Below are 10,580 nucleotides of genomic sequence, written 5' to 3'. Positions count from 1 at the left end.
CAATGCCCAGGACCTTGTGCCTGGAACTTTGCCTGCTCTGGTTGGAAAGGGAGCTTTCTATGGCAGCAGGCAGCTCCTCCTATGCACAGATGGGGGAAAAACTGAAGGTCCAGCACCTGGCTTCCAGAGACATGGACCAGAGCAGATTTGCCACTTAAAGTGGGCATTCAGGCAGTTAGGTTTGGTCAGGCAGGAGTGGGATAGCCTACAAAGGAGGAGGTTATGGAGGAAATATGGAAAGCAAAGACAACGCCACGTAACCACGTCTTGCTCCTCTCGCACCACCCTCGAATTCCTCCCAGTGCTAAGGGGAGGACAGGGAGGAATCGGGAAGGTCACAGCACATACCTTCTTCGTGAACTTCGGCAGCTGGGATGCGGCAGGGAGCAAGAGCAATGAGATGGAAAATGAGAAGTGTTAGACTAAAGGGTGTGTGAACACAACGGGGGAGTCTAAAAAAAACACGGGGGGGGGGGATGAAATAGAGAAACAGAGATGAAATGGAGACAGGCAACCGAAGCACGCACAGACAGAAGAAATGTAAATCCTTCTGGACCTGCGTTCTGCAAAAATCCTGCCAGCTGCTACCCCCATTATAAAGAGGATTACCTGGGTTTCAAAAATGCCCATAGCAGAAAACTTTGCAAATGCAAAGGGAACCAACACACCCTTTGGCTCCTCATACCCGGAGCACCAAGGCCCAAACCTCTCACGTGCAAAGGGTGGGTTTCTGTTCCAGCCCCTTTTCTGCCCCTGCAAATACCGTGCGCAACGCGGGGAGCCAGCTGGGGTTGTTTGCCAGCCTCTGCATAGATAGGATTAATAACACCTGCATTCTGTGGTGTTATTATTTATATTATATATAATATTATATATTATAGTCTATATTTCATAATATATACAGTATACTATATATAATATTACATATTACCACATATGTAGTGTGTAACATGGCTACAAACGTACCTTACCCCAGATGGATTTTGGTTTTAAAATCCATCTGATCATTATCTGCCAAGCTACGCAGGAGAAACCAGTGGACGTGGGATATAAACCTTTATAGCCAGACCCCCACCACAGGCATTACAAGCACCCAGGGCTCAAAATCAGCCTGGGAGCCCGCTGTGGTCTGCAGGAGGGGATGGTGCCCTCATTTCCTATGCTGCTGCCTCCCCAAAACCACATGGATACAGGTAGGTATGGGACACCCACGGTGGAATCCCCAAACTTCTGCAGACACCCTGCTAAACCAGCAGTTTAGGGAAGCAAATGTTGTCAGGTGAGGAATCCTTTGCTACAGCATCCTTCTCTTTCCTCTTGTTTTCTTCTACCACCTTGCAAAACGAGGCGAGCATCAGCTCTGAGCCCTGCTGCAGGGAAGAGTGGGGCTGAGAAGTGCTTTCACCTACCTTCCTCTTGGACCTCTTCTGTGGGTGGGAAAAGGCAGGCGGCGAAGGGAAGGGGAGAAGAAAATTAAAACAAGAAATATCTTATTTAAACATTCTTGAGGTTTCCCAAGCTCCCAGGCCGTTATGGGTAGAAATACACAATGATGGAATTACAGGATGAGAGAGAAATAAAAATAACATTTTTATGGGCATATTATGGGGTTATAAATGTTACTGAAATATGGGAATATGACCACAAATGAAAACCACATTAAGAAGTCATCCACTACATCATTCTTTATTAGAGCTGGTCGAAATTTCCTAAAGCTGTCTTTTGATGAAATTTTAATCAAAAATAAAATTGCTCCATTCCCTTTTTTTTTTTTAAAAAAAAAAAAAAAAAATCTGTGTTTCTTGAATGGGTAAAAATTTTGGCCAATGGTCATCAAACATTGCAATGTCACAGAAAATCATTCCTGAACACCAAGAGATGGACATCAACTTTGCAGGCTCTCCCCCCACATCCCATTTTTAAAATCTAAGCGTTGGGAGTGAAAGGAGGAGATTTAACACCTTTGTGACAAGGAAGTCACAGTTCAGTAGAAAAGCTAAGCCAAAACAAATATGCATTTGTTCCCATACAGATATATAAACACACACGTATATGAATGCTATAGATATGTAGTTATATATGGATTTTCTACCCAAAAATGGGCCCAGTTTCCTACCAGCTCAATAAGTGACATCAATGGCTGTCATTGCATTGATGCCTGTGGCTCAGGACTGAGTCCTGGCCACCAGGTGTGAACTGTTTGCTCTGGATTTCTTCACCCACATTCTTCCTCTGCACCGAGAGAAAGAAAGCAGAAGCCATGTCACATACCTTCTTCATGAGCTTCAGGGGGCAAGTGTCATGGAACAAGAAGCAGCAGCAAACAGGAAAATGAAAACAGAAAACTGTTAGAAAGTGGTATTTGAGTTAGCTAAGGTCTGGAGAAGTTGTTAGAAAGTGATGGAGAAAAGTTATGTGAAAGGAGATGGGTGGCTTTAGAAGATAACACAGAGGTCGAGCAAAAGTGGAGAGCAATGAGAAGATACAACTCAGAGGAGATGGGCATGCAGATTAAAAAAAAAAAAAAAAAAAAAAAAAAAAGCAAAATAGCCACCTGCCTTTTAATTTCATATCATCCTTGAAACCCAAAAGGAGACAGTCAGGGAAGGAAGGAAAGGGGCAAGAAGAAACACTTCTCCTTTTAGGAAGGCTTGTCTGTAGGAATGATGCCCTTTGCTCACTCTTTGGGCGTTTGACAAGATGTGAAGAAGGATGGAGCATGAGCAGCACCTTCACCTCCCCGGCTCTGCCCCTCCAGGCAGGTGACCACTACAGACCTGGAGGCACCTCTGCAATGCGTTTGGCTTTTTTTGAGTCCTTGATGCCCCTGGCAGCAATATTGGGGAATCAGAGACACGAGACACTGGCGTGTCTTAGGGTTGAAACTACTCTGAGCAAGCCCACATTCTCACCTCTGTTCCCACTACCACTGATGGGAATTGGTTGCAGGAGTTTGGGGGAACCCACGGCAAATAAAAAACTGCTGCTGCATATGAAGTGCCCAGGTGGGACATTTCTGCACAGGGGAAACCTCAGAGCTGATCTCACACATTCAGTGAGCAAACATCCCTTCTCCCAGGCAAGGCTTCATTTCCTGGCCCTTTAGAAGGTCTCTCAGACACTAAGGTCAGCTCCTGGGAGAAAGCAAAGCTCCCACGGACGTAGCCCAGAGCACCTCACTTCAGTTCCAGATACCTTGGGAAAATGAAGGATGACAACTGAGAGCTACGCTTGCCTGAACATGTCAAAGGTGCCCAGCAAAGACACTGGTACAGCCCCAAATCCTTCCCCTCCCTGCTCTGAAATGACTCAGGTGAAAAAACTGAGGGGTGTGAAGGGCTTTTCATCCTCCATCTTTCCAAAAATCTCCTCTGTGTCTCTATCAGCTTGTCAAATCACTGCTTGCCAGCTAAAGGCATGCTAAAAAACTTCATCTTTGCCAGCCAGTCCCCTGCCTCACCTTCTCCATCCCTCTCAGCACCCTCCCTGGTGCTAAACAACCCACTCTCCAATTCCAAATTTCAGCTACCAGCTTTATAACCAGCTTCTGTGGCTCCTACAAATCCCATGCTTCACTATAACATGAAACCTCTGCATGTCATGGTCCCAGCTTGGCTGGTTTTCTTGTTTCGACTGGTGACCGATCAAGTGTTTCAGATCACCTTTAGCGGCAAGCCCCAAAGAGAAGGGTCAAATACAGACAAGGGAAAGGCAGGACCAAGAATCCAGGAAAGATAAACTACGTTCCAAGTGTTTTGTTACCTTCTTCTTCGTATTCCTCTGCATTGATATAGAGGGGGGGAAAAAAAAGGCAGACAAATCAACCACCAGCCTCAGCGCCCAGCACGCAGCCTGCGATGGGTGGCACATCAGTAGGACATCACCCACAACAGAGCCCTTTACACTCACATGGACATGGGGCAAGAAGCCCTCAGAGCAGCCATTTCCAAATCAGCAAGAAAAATAGCAAACAACATGACTTTAAGGGAAAAAAAAAAAAAAAAAAGTATAAAAGGGGAGGAAGACTGGAGGAAGACTATATTATATTGGATATTTTCTTGGGCAACAGGGGCTCAGGCATACAAGCATATTAGAAAGAAAGGTGGAAAATGAGCATAAGGAATAACAGCAAAGAAAAAAATATGTTTGTTTCTTCATACATTGCTTGTATGCATTGTGTCTTCATGTTTAAAAACAGAAATCATGTATACGAAGCCTTCATTATAAATTGCCAGCAGATGGCAGTGCCCCTACAAAAACCGGCAGCGTCCCCTGCAAACAGGACATCAGTTTTGGGCTGAAATCCCAAAGGCTGCCCACAGCACGAAGACAGCCCGGGTGCTACGAATAGTGTACAGATACCAGAAGCTGGTGACAGGTAGGCAGACAGACAGACACACAACGAGGTAGGTGCACTGACACCTATTTATCCATCAGACAGGGCTAACTGTGCCAGCACATTTTGTTAGCAGACCAACAACAGGCAGACAGGAGAAGCTGCACATGGCCAGTGAGTGCTGCAGACTGGCATGGAAGCGATTAGAGACAGATTTCAGACTTACCCTCTCCTTGCTCCCTGTGGGAGAGGAAAAATGGTTATTGAGACTAAATAAATATTTCTTCCACTCTGTATTATGGCCAGACTATACTGAACTAACCCAATGCAATTTTGTTTAAAATCTGTGTTGCTTCTTCTTTCCCCCCTGCTCTTGGAAGAGTCATTTGGTTTTTAGATTAGTAAAGTAGCTGCTTTGAGTGTTAAACTTTTATTTTTAATGATGCCCCTGGCTGCAAATGGAACCTCAGCCAGGAATAATCCTCCCAGTACGTGATACCTAGAAGCCAGTGCTGTGCAGGGCTGGTGAAGCCAGACCCCAGTCCTGGTGCACTGGGCAAGCCTGTGATGATGTCCAGCCATGCTGTAGGCTCCCTGACCCCTAGAGGTTTTTACCCTATGGCTGTAACACCATTAACTTTATGCTCGGTTCCCATTCCTCACCTCCCCTCACCAAACTCTCCTGCTCTGCCACCACCTCACACAAAACCCAAGCCCTAGAGCAGCGACAGGCTGCAGAGCGGGGCAAGGCACAGCTGAAAGAGACAGAGCAAGGGATGTGTTATTTGGAGATTGGCCAAAAATGTGCTGAATCTCAACTTTGGACTTTTTGTTTTGTGTTGTGGAAGGGTTGACTGGACAAAATGTCATTTAGTCTCCTCCTCATAGCAGGAGGGTAAATGACCTCTGCAGGTCTGTCCTTGATGCCTCTGATCCTGTAACTGCCCTAAACCTCCCACCTGTACCTCCTGGTGTATAAGTGCCAAAAAAGTTTCCACATTAACAAATCCACATTTCTCTGGATTTGTTAAAAAGGGCAGAAAGTGGCTCCTCCACTCCACTGTGTTTTCTTCAGCCCCCACCACGGGTGGCACTGTGACCACCAAGGACAAGCTGAGCTGGGTTTAGGTGTAAGGAGGACTTCCCCTGTCAGATGAACTTCGATGGGCCCTGTGGCACCCAAAGGCCCCTCTGCAGTGCCCGGGGGGCTTGGGGCTGTGCAGGAGGTGGCCCCCAGCCCCTCGGGGGTGCCCTCGGGCACCGTGTGGAGCCAAGCGAACAGATGAACGTGCAGGCGGCTCCCTCTACTTACACTTCCTCGGTATCAGACATGTTGGCAGCGAGTTTCTAGTCAAAAGATAAAAAGAAGAAGAAGAAAAAAAAAAAAAGTGTTATTAGCGAGAGAGCCTCCTAAAAAATGCCAAGGCAGGAGCAGATGGGTTGACATTTGAAGACGAAAAAAGGCAGGCGCCTGCTTCCCCGTACAGCAGCCAATCCCCCACCAACACTGCCATTTTCGGAGCAGCGCAGCCCCCTGCCAGCCAGGTCAGATGAGAAGAAGAGGTGGAAAAAGGAAAAGATCAGCTGGCAAGGCGTGCCCCATCAACTCAGCCACAGATGGCCCCCGGGGGTGAAACCTGGACCTGGCTTTGGGTTACCAAGGCCCCAAAGCTCAGGAAGACGGGCAGAGGCCAGGGTGTCCTCTCCCACCCTGCTGACATTTCCATCACTCCAGCGAGACCAGGGAAATCACAGAATTGTAGGGGCTGGAAGGGATCTCAGGAGATCATCAGGACAAAACCCCTGCCAAAGCAAGTTCCCTAGAGAAATGTTTCCTTCCTTTATGCTGCTACAAGTGGGAAGATGCCAGCTCCAAAGCATTAGTCAGAGCTAAATAAAATAAAATAAAATCCCTGCAGATATACCCAGAGATAACTGTTTACTTGTCAGCACGCAGAAACTGTCACTGAGTACCTTAAGTAATAGCGTCTGGCTTACACAGCTGATTAATAAATGAACAATGGTCTGCTGATTAATTCAGGATGAAAACTGGCCAAATGCATAGTGAGGCAATTCACATCAATACAACCAGTTGTATTTATTACAACACATCCTCGCAGCGCGTGGCAGAGACAAATGCCTCCACGGTACTTTTTTGGCTTGTGTTTCTGAGCTCGAATGGGTTCAGAGATGGCAGCAGCGCAGGGCTACGTTTCTCCTGAAAGCCTTGTCTGCCCCGAGAGAGGGGAGCAGAGGTGGGGAAGGGCCCCCCAAACTTCCTCCGAACCAGCAGCGGGTCTTAAATTAGAAAGCCAGGCTCCTCCTGGCCGGGAAACCCAAAGCGTGACTTTCAGGACTTCATTACTCAGCTGATATATGAGAGATGTCTTGAAGGAGCAGGTGGACCGATTTAGGTTCAAAAGGAACAACTGCAGCTCAGAGGCTTTCTATTTCAGAGGAAGGCAGTAATCCCAGAGGCTCCAGCTCTGCCCTATAAGTGATCCTCTCCATTCCCCAGCAGTGACACTGGACACCACACGTTAGCGCCAGCAAGGTTTTGAAAACCCACGTTCTAAACAGGCTGTGCTTTTAGGCTACTCGTTTATCCTTTTTTTGTAACTCGGCATTGCCCAGGGAGTTCTGCCAGCCATGACCATGTTACAAACAGGAGGTCGATCTCTTGTTAGGACACACGAGGTCTGGATCCCGTGGTCACTTGGTCCAGGGCTGCCTTTAACTGGGTACCTGTGATCGCCCACACCTCCCCATGCAGGAAGAAATGCAGGATTCCTGTTTGGGAGCAGCAAAAGGCTTTGCAAAAAGCTTTTCTGCTGCTTGTCTGGATGTAACACCTCTCATTCCCCTCCCCTCATCTTTATCCAGATCATCAAATCCTCAGTGTGAAGGCTTCCACTCCCTGTCTGCTCATGGCTAACAGTACAAGAGCTTTGCCACCTCATCCCAGCCTCCAAGAACTGTTCAAGCTAATAGCACTAAAGCTTGACAGCCCGTTGTTTCATGCAGCAGGACGGCAGAGCTTGTCCTGGCAGAAGCCTGCAGAGGGAAGATTCCAGATGCCCAGCTAATGGCTCTTTCCAAAACCCACGATCGTGAGACTGGGGGCAGTAGCCAAACCCTCCTGTGGTTTCTGCCCTCAATTTGTAAAGCCAGATTTCATCCTTCCCAAGGCGAAGCCAAAACAAGAGCACTTTTAAAGGGCTTAGGGCTAAACTCTCAATTTCACCCCACTGACAGGAAGAGTAATGCTCCTCCGTGCTGGAGAAGAAAATAGCCTGAGAGCCCCCCATGAGCACACAGAGCCCAGCGCCTGCCCGGTGCAGGGCAGGCACGTAACACAGGGCGTACTGCTCTTTGCAGGGCAGCTGAAGCCAACAGGAGCCTTGGCAATCAGGCTTGCCATTAACAGCTATTGGAATGAGCTCATCCAGCCTCCAATTTAGCTCTAAGGACATCTTGCCGAGGGTTGTCACGTTGGCTGCTCCCCTGCGCCCTTCCATATTTGTTAATCCGAGCGCGGTGAAAGCGAGGGGGGTTTTGCGAGGCATCTGCCCGCCTGCTGGAGGAGCTGGGCAAGAATGCCAAAATCTCTGACACCCAGCAACCCCAGCCCCGAGGAGCTTTCTGAGCCCTGGATAAAGTGAGTCAATAACAAGCCAGCTGGTCCCTCAAAGCCAAGGGCAAAACCAGGTAGTGACAGAAAGACCTCAGGCCACCCAAGAGCAAAAACGGCTCCTCGATTCCTGCACTGGCCACATAGCTAATCCTGTCATCAAAGCAGCAAATAAAACAAAGCCAATTTTTGCCTCCAAGAGGTGCTGAAGAAAGCAATCCACTAAGAGCAATTTATTTATTTATTTATTTTTGTTCACTGAAGGCAATGGAAAGTCTCCAGCTGGCTCAGGATTGCCTTTCGGTGGAAATTGCATTACATGCAGCAAAAGCAGCCTGAGATTAAGGCTGTTAGCACCTTGAGGCAATAACTGGCTTTTGTTTGTACAGTGCCAGAAAAAAGAAGGGCGTCCGGTCTTGACTGAGGTTTGAGGATGTAATAAAATCAATTAGTTAATAACGCCCACCATTCAGGAGGAAATCAAAACACGGTATTGCCAGTCTAAGCTTCCTGCCTCCTCCCACCCTTCAGGTGAAGGCAAAGGTTATTTTCTGCATTTAACTCAAAACTAAAAACCCTAAACTCTTTAATTTCTGATTTTATTTTCTGAAGATCCTCAAGCCCTGGTGTTGGTTCCATCCAGAAATGAAATAAAGCCATGGATGCTCACTTCCCTTTCCACCAAGGGCAGGGATGTGGCACTTATATTGCTTGCCATCTTGGCTGGGGGAGAAAATACCCTCTTCCTCATCAACCCCAAATAGGCAGGGGCCACCACTATGTTGGGCATGGTGTCAGCTCGTCCCCTTCGACCTCAAAGGCTTCTGTCCTTGGCTGGAGGCGCAGAGCCCTCACGCCCCAAGAAGCATCTTAGCAGCTGAGAATGCACCCGCCCAGAGGGGGAACGGGCTGCCTCATGCCCCAGGACCAGCCCTGGAAATTACCCACCCACCGGCCAGCCCCTCCTGCTCTGGGCTCTGCAGCCATACAAGGGAGGGGAGCTGCCAAGAGTCCTATGGAAAGTGGGGAGGAAGAAGGCAGTGGGAGCTGGCAGGGGTGGTGATCAGGCGAGGGGCATGGGTTCCACGCACCAAAGCACCAGATGGCCATGGTTTCTTAGCAGGAGCTGCTGCAAGCCCAAATCATATAATTCATATATATTTATATAGAAGGCATATTTCTTCCATCCCTCTCCCTCCTCCCTCTGTTTCTGAACTGCTCAGTATTCTCCAGCAGAAAGTGTTTCTTGCTGCAGTGGGGTAGTGGGACTCAATTGCTACCACACACTCCACCAACACGAAGCAAAACGTCAGTTCTTTGCCCCAAAACGTGCCCTTTAACCCTGTCTTTGGGTCTTGTTGGATCCCTGTGTGGGGTTGGCTGAGAGAAAGAAGTAGACTAAGAGGTAGCAGCCTGCTTAGTGTATACCCCCTGCCTCTCCCCGGCCCGTGCCAGCAGGCCACCAGCCCTGGCCATCGCTTGAAGCCTTCCCAGCACGCTGCAGCTCCTCAATGTCACCGCACTGGGGGTCAGGCCAGCAATGCACAGGGGTTTGAAGCCACACATGTGGGGAGCATCCCATAGCCCAAATGAATCCCCCACCCCCTTCCTCCTAGAGGGGTTCCTTCCCTAGTTTTCTTCTTTTCCCATGGGAGGAGGACAGTTTTCCAGGACTGCGTTGGTGTTTCTCAGCCCCACACCTCCTTGCCTGGTTGCCCTGCCCCTCATCCCTCCCACCGTGGCCATCCCTTTTCCCATCAGAGGTTTTCCTGAGCACAATGTTTGCCTTCTTGACCCCCAAGAGACACCACTTCAACCCCAGCCCTGGGCTTTGGAAAGATCTTTTCCCCCCACCACTGATCTTTGCAAGTCCACGGCATCCAAACCTCCACAGTTAACAGTAACCTTGTGTGGTGCCCAACCAAATAGAAGAAGAAGTGCTTTGTCCTCAGGGGGGACACTCAGAGCCGTGCAGGAACCCAGATCCTACAAACCCCCAGCCCTCCCCTTGATCCTCCTCCATTCAAACCTGCTGCTTACCTGGGAGGAGAGGAGAGAAACACCGAGCTCCCTTCAGCACGGGCTGGGCTCTGCGAGCGTCCCAAGGTGATGCAGCCCTCAAGTTATAGTGACATTCGATCGGCTGGAGGAGCCGATTGGCCCTGGGACCCCACGATGGGCAGGGGAGGGAAGGGAGCGGGGCTTCAGAGGGGAGAGGAGCAAGGGGAAGGGGGGAAAAAAAGGTCATACCATGTATAGGAGCAGCTGGAGGACTCGCACAGATGATGCTTAGATGGGAGGGACATGTTTGGAGAAAAAAACTGCAGGGCTTGTGTTTCTATATTTACACTGCCACCAGGCAAATGAAGCTTGAAGAGGGGTATCTGAGGCAAAGGCAGCTTGGAAATGAAACGTGGGGCCTCTGGAGCTCTGTGGTGTTGCTTAAAACATGGTCCTGGCATGCTGCTTCTCCTGGTCTGAATGCTCAGCAGCTGCCTCCGCTCTCCTGGCTGGGCAGGGATCTCCCCTGCTGCTCTCAAAATGCAATCGGCTGTGTTTGCATGTTGTGCTGGAGCTTGGGGACCTGCTTCTGCCCAACGCTCTTTAAAACGG

General features: G+C 49.0%; 1 long non-coding RNA gene across 1 annotated transcript; it reads right to left on the bottom strand.

The window, feature by feature from the left end:
* Positions 1 to 476: 476 nt before the first annotated feature.
* On the bottom strand, positions 477 to 10,181 carry LOC311210063. Its single transcript, XR_014618485.1, has 4 exons — positions 10,008 to 10,181; positions 5,649 to 5,683; positions 2,117 to 4,576; positions 477 to 1,427 (listed from the first exon to the last, which is right to left on the bottom strand). It is a non-coding gene; the product is annotated as an uncharacterized lncRNA (long non-coding RNA).
* Between the last annotated feature and the right edge of the window lie 399 nt (positions 10,182 to 10,580).

The sequence above is a fragment of the Netta rufina genome, assembly GCF_964035555.1.
Source record: "Netta rufina genome assembly, chromosome: 5".
Lineage (NCBI taxonomy): Eukaryota > Metazoa > Chordata > Aves > Anseriformes > Anatidae > Netta > Netta rufina.
This window is presented reverse-complemented; position numbering and strand designations above follow the sequence as displayed.